Source organism: Mangifera indica, chromosome 7 (genome assembly GCF_011075055.1).
Source record: "Mangifera indica cultivar Alphonso chromosome 7, CATAS_Mindica_2.1, whole genome shotgun sequence".
Taxonomy (NCBI): Eukaryota; Viridiplantae; Streptophyta; class Magnoliopsida; order Sapindales; family Anacardiaceae; genus Mangifera; species Mangifera indica.
The window spans coordinates 4228700-4240480 of NC_058143.1; the positions used below are offsets into that span (position 1 = coordinate 4228700).

Sequence of the window (11781 nt, forward strand, 5' to 3'; positions counted from 1 at the left end):
TAATATTATATATGTAAATAATATATATAATTTTAAATATAAATAATGATATATTATTATATAATTAAATAATTTTAAATTAAAAATAAAATATTATATAATTATAGAATGATATGTTATTATTTATATAAATAATTTTATTATTTAGGAGTAGAACTAGTAAAATTCGGCACATTGACACATAAAAATTTGAAATAAAAAAGGAAGATTGATTTTACTACTATAAGAATAATCATATAAACAATGTATGTATGTAATAATACATTTTATATGAAAAAAGGAAGATAAAATGATTTGGCAAGTGGTCAACGACAAAACGCAATAACTGTACGAATCCAAGCGACAATCTTGAGACAAACAGTACAAAATCCAATAAAGTCCATTACATTTCAACAAATAACCATAATATATTTAGTGATATCTCAATTAAAATTAAGTTTGAACTGCATTTTATTTCACATTTTAGATATATTTAGTGACAGCAGAAAAGCTCTGATTCCATGCAAGAAAAAAAAAATCCTAACATCCTCAAACATTGAAGCCTTTGAAACTATAGATAAAAAGTCAAACTAAAAGCAACAAACACACATCAAGTTCATTCTCAAATGTCTACAATGGGAATCAAAACTTGCTTAACATTCAGCAAAATCTCTTCCATTAACTAACATAAGTCTGCAAAGTATCAAATCTGTGCTGTCTGCTGAACCACAGCTTAATCTTCCACTGACTCAAGGAGCAACCACAGTCCTACCAGCAACTTGGTCAAGATCTCTTTGGCCACTGGATGTTATTCTCCTTCCACTAACACAAAAAATAAATAAATAAATAAAAGAAACAAATCAGAAAATCTCATTGTTACTATGTAAAAAGTAATGAGTGAGGAGACAAAGGTGATAAAGATGAAAAAGTAGACAAGGTGGCATTTCCAAAAATATAATTTCCAATAAAAGTAATTGAAAGCATGATGCATGGTTCAAATGATGTAATACAAGGAATAAGGAGTCTATAGCTTACCCCTTGGTGTCAATCTCAATAATGTTCACGTTTTGCAACCGCTGAAGAATGTGACGAACAACAGCACCACTGCTTTTGCAGAAATGTGGGGGACGACTTCCATTCCTCTTGCTACCACCATAAATTCTACGGAAGGCAACCACACCAGACCTCCCCTCAAGTAGATTTTCCTTGCCATGGAGGCTGCAATTTAGTTTAAAATATTACATAAGCATCAATGCATTATATTTATTCATCACTACTAAATCAATCAATCAAGAAAGCTCACCAGCTCTGACATAGTACCAGTCAGGATCATAGGGAGCCAATTCCTTGTACTGAGCTGTCTTCACAATATCAGTCCAGTGAGGAAGCTCCATCTGTTTGAAATGATCATTGAAGCATAGTAATTAATTCATTTACCACACCAGCAGCTAATATGATATACTATAGTTCATGAACAAATCGTGAAATTCTTAGCAACGACTTTGGTATATTAACATTAAATAATAGCTAAATAACACCATATTTGCACTGCATTAAAACATAGCCATTGTCCACTCAAAACCCTAGCAACTTCCAAATCAAAATTAGCAACAGCTTCTACAAAATCATTCATACTAAGCAGGCTGAAACAAAGTTATAATTTTTAACCTATCTTCTGGAAAATAACTAACAATATGAATGAACATATATCTATCACACAAACTCACAATATGCATTTCAATCAAATTTGTTTCTTTTATCTCATTCACACTCCAAAAAAAGTAACATAAAAGAAAAAAAACTTATCAGCGCAGCCAACCGTAAACAGATCAAACACATAAACAAAACATACGAAGCTAAAATTTACTCGACTTCATCCAATAATCTATCAAAACCTCCTATCAACTAAACTCTGATAACAATAAAGCCCCCATCTTCACTTCCCGGACAAAACACAAAGCAACAAAAAAACCTAAAAACGACCCAGGTGTTTTCTTCAAAAAATGAAACTGAGTTTCCATCTACTAAACGTGAATCCATCCGTGCATCTACATATATATACTTAGAAGTACCTTGCCAGATCGCTTGAGATGGGCGGAGTAGGCCTTGACAAACTCATGGGCAGAGACGTCCTGGACAGTTTTAGCAGTGGCCAAGGCTGAAGCAGCAGTAGAGCTGGTTAAGGGCAGGCAGATAGATTGAAGTTCTGAGTTAGCCTTGCTCTCTCCAATACTCCTTCTAGGGTTTCTGCCTCCGCATGCCAGTGTATGTATATATACCACTGTTTTTAAAACCAATTGAACCAATTGAACAGGAACCAACTCCAAGTCTGGTCTAATTAATATTAAAAAGTAGTTTATTCATTGACTTTATCAAATTTGATCAAAACTAACAGAATTAGGTTTGACCAAATTTTATAGTATTTTTTGAAAATTTAATTATTTTTGAGTAATTTGATTATTTTTTATTAGATTAAATGAATTTTTAAAAGTTTGTAAGGAAAAATAAGTTCAAAAATAAAATAAAATAAAATAAAAAAAGCTCACATACATTGACATATCTTCTATAGTTAATAACTTACATTATGTTTTTTTTTTCTTATCATGAGATTAAGACCTTTTTTTGTTTTAGTTATTTCATTGAAATCAAATAGATAATTGTTTTCCCTTAAAAATAATATGTTCTAATCTACATAAGTATAGGTACCTTGATTGATTTTGGTTTTTTACAAATTTTTAAGTAAATCTATTCATTATAATTTGATAATAAGTTAAACCAGTTGATTTTTTATCAAACCATGAATCAGTGAAACAATCGATTCAACCATCAATTCAATTTTAAAAACATTGATATATACTACAAAGTTTAGGGTTTCTTGTATTCGGTTTCGGTTAACCCAGCCCATTCAAAACCTGGGCTTTTGGGGAGGAATTTAAAGAGCTTTCAAAAGGCCCGCTTACCATTTTTTCATAGTTTTTGCCCTGACACAAATTGAAGACCATGAATTCCTAAAATATAAATTCTCACTTAAAAAATTAAATTTATTAAAAAGTAACACCTATGAAAAAATATAAATGTAATTTTTTCTAAAAGTACAAAAAATTAAAAAATAAAAATTATCGAAGTTGTTGGATCGCTCTCTAGTCCATCAATTTATAATATATTAATTTATATCTTTGTTAATATCTAAGACTTTAACTCTTGATACTATAATTACACTTCTAAATATAAATTATAAGACCAACGCTCTGACCTTTTAAAAAAAAAATTTAACTTTATTTTCTTTAAATTGGTATTTAATTTTCTCCAACATCTCATTATAAACATCACATATTATTGAAATTTGAAGGAAAAGCATGGATAATTAAATTTGGAAACTAATGCCTAATGCATATATTTAAAAATCATGACAAAAGTATATATTTTTACATGACTATATACATTTATGTTAAATTCATTTGCATGTAATATGAAATGAGACCATACTGTAAAGATTAAAAAGAATAATATGACAACTAAAATAAATATAACATACACATAAAAATAACATAAAATTTGCTTTTGTTTTGAATAAAATGATATATTATTTTAAAGAACCAATTTTGAATTCCCCCCTTATTTCTTATGCTAAAAATCATATAGAAAACAAAGGCTTAATTATTTTATTAATTACTAAAATTGTGAATGGTAACTCATCACGGGTAAAATAATTAATAAAGATGTGAAATTAATTCAAAATAAACTTGAGTTCACACACTAATATGTCTGCATTGAAGCGGGATGGCCAGAGTGATTGGTTCTTAGGTTATATACTTTTCGTATAATTATTGAAATATTGGGATTAATAATTAAGATTCGATACTTTTTAATTAAAAAAATTAATTGAATTGAACGATAAATGTTTAGATAATTTGTGACATAAGTGTGACAAAAGAAAAAAAAAATTTCATATGCACTTTAACCAAATAATTTGAGATAACGCAACTTGACTTAAATTCGATTGGGTTTCTAATAAGTTCAAATTGGCTTTAAAATATATGATTCAGTTTAAGTGTATAAAACTCAAACAAATTTGATAATGGTTTTACCTATTTTCAACTTGTATAAATATTTTTTTATTAACGAGTATAAAAAAGATGATGTATCATGATGTAATAAAATGATATAATTATTTATCTTATTTTTAATTTAAAATTATTCAACCACGTTATATTTTTTCTATTTGCTTATATCATTAATAAGAAAATATTTGTCCTTAAATATTATTAATCCTTTGAGACATGGTAAATATTTAGCAAGTATAAAAGCAGATCCAGAGGTTCACATGTCAAGAGTACAAATATAATCAGAATTAATAAAACTATACACACATCTTTAATATATAATTTAAATATATAAACAATATATTATCTAATTAAATATAAAATAATATCAAATTAGAAAAAAAAAAATTAGACTGAACAGTGTTTGCTGAAGAATTATTGGCAGACAAAGACAAGCTACATTTAACAACGTGCATCTCATACAATACCATGCCATGTTTATAATATCATGCATGTTACGCTAAACGACTATGTCCCAACTAGGGCTGGATTCGAGCCGCGGCTCGGCTTTTTGAGGGCCGGCTCGAGTTCGGCTCGAGCTCGACTCGAGCCGAATTCGGCTCAATTCGAGTTCGGCTCGTTTTCAGTTCGGCTCGGTAACGGCTCAGCTCGGCTCGTTTTTTATATCAAAACGACACCGTTTTGTATATATATATAAATCAAAACGACGTCGTTTTGTATAAAAAAATTTTAAAAAAATATACCGAACCAATCCGAGCCAGCTCGGGCTCGGCTCGAGCTCGATCGAGCCGAGCTGAGCCCGGCTCGTTTCAGGCTCGAACCAAGCCGAGCCGAGCTCGAGCTCGAGCTGAGTCGGCTCGAATCCAGCCCTAGTCCCAACCAAGGTTTACCGAAATAAAAATGCGCTCTTTAAGTTTCAAAATGTCTAATTCCAACCCATCATCTACTTTTGTTATTAAACTTTATTTGTTTATTTTGGAAATTTTTTTTTATTATTGAAACTACAAAACCGTTATTAACACTAAATATAACTATTAAATTATAAATTTATCTTATCAATTTAAAATTTATCACTTAGGCCTTCTAAAAATATTAAAACTCTAACCAATCTTAAAATATTATATTTTGTTTAATTTTTTGATAATGTAATTATCATTTTTGAAATTATTGGAAGACATATTAAAATCATAAAAAGTTGAAATTATTGGAAGACAAAGGAAAGTTGCAGTTGTAAGATGGGGTCCTTGTGAAGGGGTACTCAGCCAGTCATTCACAAAGAGAGAGCCAATCATTCACAACGAGGGAAACATTTCTGTTCTCAATTATCACTGAAAGTTGTAAGCAAATTGAATAACAATTTTCTTTAAAGAGTTCGACAGTCACTTGAAGAATGCAGCCTGTTACAGACCAAATTATTTTGTGCAAGGACAGTTGTATTATATAATTCTAAAGAAGGACAATTAATCTTAATTTCAAACATTAATTATATAAGAGTTTGATCATAAACATGAACAAAGAAAATAAATCACTTTATATATGAAATCCCAAATGAAATTTAAATTAAAAAATCAAATATGTTTCCTATTGTATTCTAAAATTATTTCATCAATTATATGATTGTAACTATCAAAAATACAAAGGAATTGATATAAATCAATTAATAAAATTAAGGCCAAAAGACTTATTCCCACCCAAGGTATAGTAAAAACCCAATAACCCCTGCTAATTTTCAAAAACTCAAATATTTACCCATTCGTTAGTTTTAGCTGTTACAGTCAAAGGTAAAATCATCATTTAAAATTTTTATTTAAACAAAAAAATATTATTTCTTTTATCCCTGTTAATTTTAAAAACTAACCATTTTCTTCCAATTTAATTTTAAAAAATTAATCTTTCACCCCCCACCATATATAGTTTATAGGGTTTTGTATTATAGAATAAGCAACCACCCCCTCAAACTTTGAAACATTGCACTTAGACCCTAAAAACTTTATTCCATCTTTCCAGCGACCATTCTTCCCAATGGCATCTCCTCCCTCCATGGTGATTTCCCAATGTAAAAACCACCAAAAAATCTTAGCAAAATGGTCAGATTTTATGCATGGATTTGTGTGAAAACCACACAGATCCATGCAACGATCTATGAATCACGGATGCATACATTAGTCGGACGACATTGGTCACATCTATGCGACACCATCAGATCGATCTATGCATCCGTTGAGGCATAGATTGTTGCACGAATCTATGCAATTTTTGCATAGATCATGTATGAAAATCCAACCATTTTGAGTGAATTTTCAATGGTTTTTGCATTGTGAAACCACCAGAGAGGGGAGAAATGCCATTGAAGAGAAACTTCAAAAAGAATGATCAATGGAAAGATGGAATGAAGTTTTTAAGGTGTAAATGCAATGTTTCAAAGTTTAAGGGGGTAACTATTTATTTTAAAATATAAAACCCTAAACACTATATATGGTGGGGTGAAAGAATAATTTTTTAAAATTAAGTTAGGGGAAAATGGTTAGTTTTTAAAACTAAAAGAGAAAAAAAAAAAACTATTTATTTGTTTAAATAAATGATAATTTTACCTCTGATTATAACTGTTAAAACTAATTGATGGATAGGTATTTGGGTTTTTGAAAATTAGTAAAGGTTATTTAAGCTTTCACTAAACCTTTGGTGGGAATAAGTCATTTGACCTAGAATTAAATGAAGTAAGAGAAGTTGGCCACCCACCATATCTTACACATAAATTTATAAAATCTTAAGCTGAAAAATCTATTTCTTTATCAATGTAATCAATTTAGCCTTGGAAAAGCAAGTGGAGGTTAGAGGATGGTCACTTCTAATTAATATAATAAAGAAGATTGAACCAAATCTTATGAAATCCTTATTTTTCTATAGATTTGTCTACATTTTGCCAACTACTATCAGTCATTATACAAATATTTAAGTTGTTTGATTGGCCCCAAAATTGCCACAGCTCAAGAGGAATTGGTCTAACCATGCATGTCAAGCCTACAAATTAATGCTACCATTTTATTCTAAGAGAGTATCATTGATACGGATCTGCACCGGCCGGGTACAGTTTTTAATTAAGATTTATATTTTACTTTTATTTTTTAAATAAATATACTTTCAAAAGTTAGGGCCAAATTAAGGATATATTTTATTTGAGCCAAGTCTAAATAAGGACTTATTGGAGTTTAGTTCAAATCCATAATACCTAGCTCTATACATAGTATCATTAGAAGGGTGTTGATCGATGAATAGTATTATTAAATAAATGAACAATATCTTTAAAAAAATAAACAATGTTACAAAAAGACTACATAAGTTTATTAACAGGGTAAATAATATCATCAAAACAATAAACAAATCAAATATGAATTTGAGCCCAAACTGACATGGTTCAAAGCCATCTTTGGTGGCAATGACATTTATATTATAGTTTATCGCAAAAAATAAGGGTACCTAAAGTATTTCTAACATTGAAATAACTAGGTTTTATAATGGCATAGCCATTCTACAAACAAGATGATATGTCAATGCATTATATTCAAGGTACCGTATCTCATGTCACTGACTCCCATCAATGCACCATAAAAATGCTAAAATGCTATTAGTGTTAGAATGGTATTATATGTATAAATAAATTTTTTTAATTAATCTATACAAAATGATATAATAGTATATGTTGAATATTTTTAAATAATAAAAAAATAAACAATTATATCATACAATTACATAATATTATACTAATTTATATTAATAAATTAATAAAATTTATTTATATATATAATTTTATTCTTTATATTGACCCGGACCTCTCTAGATACAGAGGATTGGTTGCTTTCGACTGCATGCCTTGACATGGCAAGCATCGAGAACCATTGGGATTCTTAATGCGGCATGGGATTGGTAGTCACTTTTATGTAATTACATTTATGTTTTTATTAGGCCAAAAGAATATGTCCCACTCAAGGTTTAGCCAAATCACAATTCTCACCTATTATCTGTGAAAAAGCCAAATACCTACCCATAAACAGTTTCTGTTAATCAAATCGGTTAGATCAAGGGTACAATAGTCATTGTCATTGTGCGTGAAATGATGCCGAAGTTTTACTGTTGTGCTGTCACCCAAAACCCATTGCCTCACCAAAGTTGCGTGATCGGCGAAACCCGACACAAGCGCTTGGCAAAGGAAACGGCGACACGGTGCCTGCATTATTCCTGTCGGTTACGACGAAACGTGCTGCCACCCAGAGTTTGGATTGTTAGGTGGCGAAGAATATAATGACCATAAGCCATCCTAGGTTAGCAGCGAAGAGGGACATCAAACTCTTATGTAATTGAGTTTGCTGGTTTGGCCAAGATTTTAAGTTGCTGGCGTTCAATTAATAGACATTTCTATATTGGTTGTTGGAATTGAGAGAGTTCTAACAATAGATTGCTCAGGGGAAGTCTAGATCCAGAAGAACTTGAGCATGTGGGTGTGCCAGATCTGCGATGATAATGTTGGCAAAACTGTGGGTGGAGAACCATTTGTTGCTTGCGATGTTTGTGCATTTCTTTTTTGCAGGCCCTGCAATGACTACGAGAGGAAGGATGGGAATCAGGCTTGCCCTCAATTTCAATTATTTGGTGGCGAAGAATATAATGACCATAAGCGGTGAGGTTCAGTGCAAGAAATGCGAGAAACAATAAAATATGGAGTTAAATTGCGAGAGATGTTTCTCCAAATATGGAGTTTATTGTAGAAGACAAGAGCTTTATGTATGACAGGGCTCGCAAAGTGTGGATGAACCTTGTGCTGCCCACTGAAGAAGAAGCAGATGAATTGGTTGTTTTTGCTCTTGGGAAAGTTGTTGGGTCGTTGTACACTCATCAATTGAGGTATTTCCGCAAACGTACCAAGAGCCATGGAACTGGGGCTAAATACCGTGTTCTTCATCTCACGTATCTTGGACTGTGCAAGCAACTCGATCCCAGTGGCAGTTTCGATCGTTGAGATTAATCATCTGGGTGAAAAAAGTGTTATTGATCTTTTTATTTTCCTTTTATATCTTGGGATTTCATTATATCTTGGGTCTGAACAAGTCATTTGGCCTAAAAAATTAATAGAATTATAAAAAATAAGTGGTTGATAACAAAAATTCTTGTAAAAAGGAATAAAAACTAACTATTTAGACTATTTAAAACTATTAATAAAAAATTTCAAAAAACTAATACTTGACAAAGGGACTTAAATTTCACTGTCATATTCTAGTGAACCTTCTTGACTTGGACTAAATATTAACCAAGAAAATGACACGTAAGGCTGAGCTATTCCATCATTTGCATGGTCGTAGTTCTCGCAATATTATACGGCAAATGGCTGCTAAAATATATCCAAAGAACAAATCCTGTTAAATAAATGGGTAGGTATAACTAGAAAGATTTGGTCAAAATGTATGACAAGATGATGATGGAGTCTTTGAAACGAAAAAAATTGGGCATTGGCATTATTCCAAAAGATGCCGAATCTTAAGCTTTTTATAGATGAAATCATAATATAAAAAAAAGACTCTGTAATGGACACGACTGTTTCAATTCAAGTCCAGATTCATCACCCTGTCACAGTCTGTAAATGGCTTGTATTTAAATAATCAGAGTTAGGATTACTACATTTTGAAGATAAGGATAAGTCCTTCCCATAAGATTATGTCATTAACGTACTGAAATATATTTGTATTATATAATTTTAATTATTTTTTATTAAAATTAATTTATAATTTAAGATACAAAAATTATTTAATAAATTTTGTAGGGACAATATGCTATTTAAGTCAAGGGATTTTTGTCTTTATAATAATTTTATATAAAATTTAATAGATAGATGGTAAAATGATTTTCCATACTGAAACAATGAAAATCTATCATTTATCAGATCTTGCACGTAATGGCACAAAATGACAATTTCAATGTGTCTGTGTCATTGTTTAATCCAATTGTTTAAGATTGTGTTTGAGAGGTTAGAGTTGTAACCTGATAAGACTAAAATTTATATTAAAATTGTTTAATCCAATTAAAAAAGTTACTTTAATTAATTTCTGTTAGATACTTTTCTCATTCTCTTTGCTTATTTATTAGAGCTTGAAATCGTAATTTAAGAATTAAAATTTTATTTTTTGTCAAATCTTTTAATAAATAATCTAGTTAATTATTGTTAATTAGGTTTTTTATTAAAATCAAATCACCAGCTTAAAAGACTGAAAATCTTAATAATAAGAAATTAATTATGAATTAAAGAAGCTTTTGAAATAAATTAAATTGGAAGATAAAATTAAAAAATTGTTGTTGAGATAAAAGTTGGATTGCCTTTTAAGCTCTTAGCCAACATGTGTAAATAAATTAACAAGAAATATTATAATCATTAGCTCAAATAGTATTTTAAGTGATAAAATAAAAAGTTATATATATAAAATAATATAAATTTAAATTTTTTCTAGTGTTATATCAAAATTAAACCTGAATAAACTTAGTAAAATTTGACAAATGCTAATATTATTCCTTCTTACATTTTTAATATATTATATTTGAAAAGAAAATTTTGAAAGAAAAGATTTTAGTTTTATACTTTAAATTTGATATGCATTAATATGAATAGGTAAGTTTTGCTTCAACTAAAATAAAAAATATTATAAACGAACTTAAAATAAAAAGGTAAATTTGATTTTACTATTATAAGAATGATCACTATTTACTAATGTATGTGTAAGATAATATATTGGACAATGTTATGTGTGCATATTTTTAGTATATAATGTATGAGTAATATTATATGTACCTACTTTGGGTACACAAATGTATACACACTCATATGTATCATCATATGATTGGTTATTGTTTTATTTTTAATTTAAAATCATCCAATCACATGATGACACATATAAATGTGTATATATTTGTGTACCCAAAATAGGTATACATAGTTTTATTGATAATGTATATACACAAATGATATATCATCATACGATTAAATGTTACTTTATTTTTAATTTAAAATCAATCAATCATATGATGATATATTATTTATATATCAGAATTATATACTAAAATATGTATGTATAGTTTTATTATAATATATTTGATATGAATTATGAAAATTTTCAATTACAAGAAATGTGAAAATTACAATGAAAACTTCAGATAAATTGATCAAGTGGATAAGCGACAAAACTCAACAAGATCACAAATAGAAGACAATGTGACAACAACGATCTTGAAACAAAAATAAAAATAATCAATAAAGTCCATTATTTTTTTAAAAAATAAGAAAATTTATTTAGTGGTCTCTCAAGTGAAATTAGGTTTCCCAATGGCTCAACTGCTTGTCTATTTCACTTCTCCAAAATTTGCAAGTTTGTTTAATGCATTCAAATCTCTTAGTTATTATTTACAATCTAAAAAAGTAAAATCCCATTTGAATAAACTTCATCTATGAACTTTAGATTCAAAACAAGGGACATAAAATAAAGTCTCTTTTGTAGATTAAAAATTATATATTTTGAATTTTCTTTTTGTTTTTTTCAGCCTAAGCACAACAAACCTGAATTATGTACAACCATGCTAATGTTATTTTAATATGATCAAAGTAAATTATTTTAATATGATACTTTAGGTACAACCATGCTAATGTTATGACAATAAAAAAAAAATTAATGAAAATGGATTTTATAATTTTATAAAAAAT

At 29.1% G+C, this 11781-nt stretch overlaps 1 pseudogene; it reads right to left on the reverse strand.

Annotated features, from left to right (window-relative positions):
- Positions 1 to 617: 617 nt before the first annotated feature.
- On the reverse strand, positions 618 to 2942 carry LOC123220901 (annotated as a pseudogene).
- Between the last annotated feature and the right edge of the window lie 8839 nt (positions 2943 to 11781).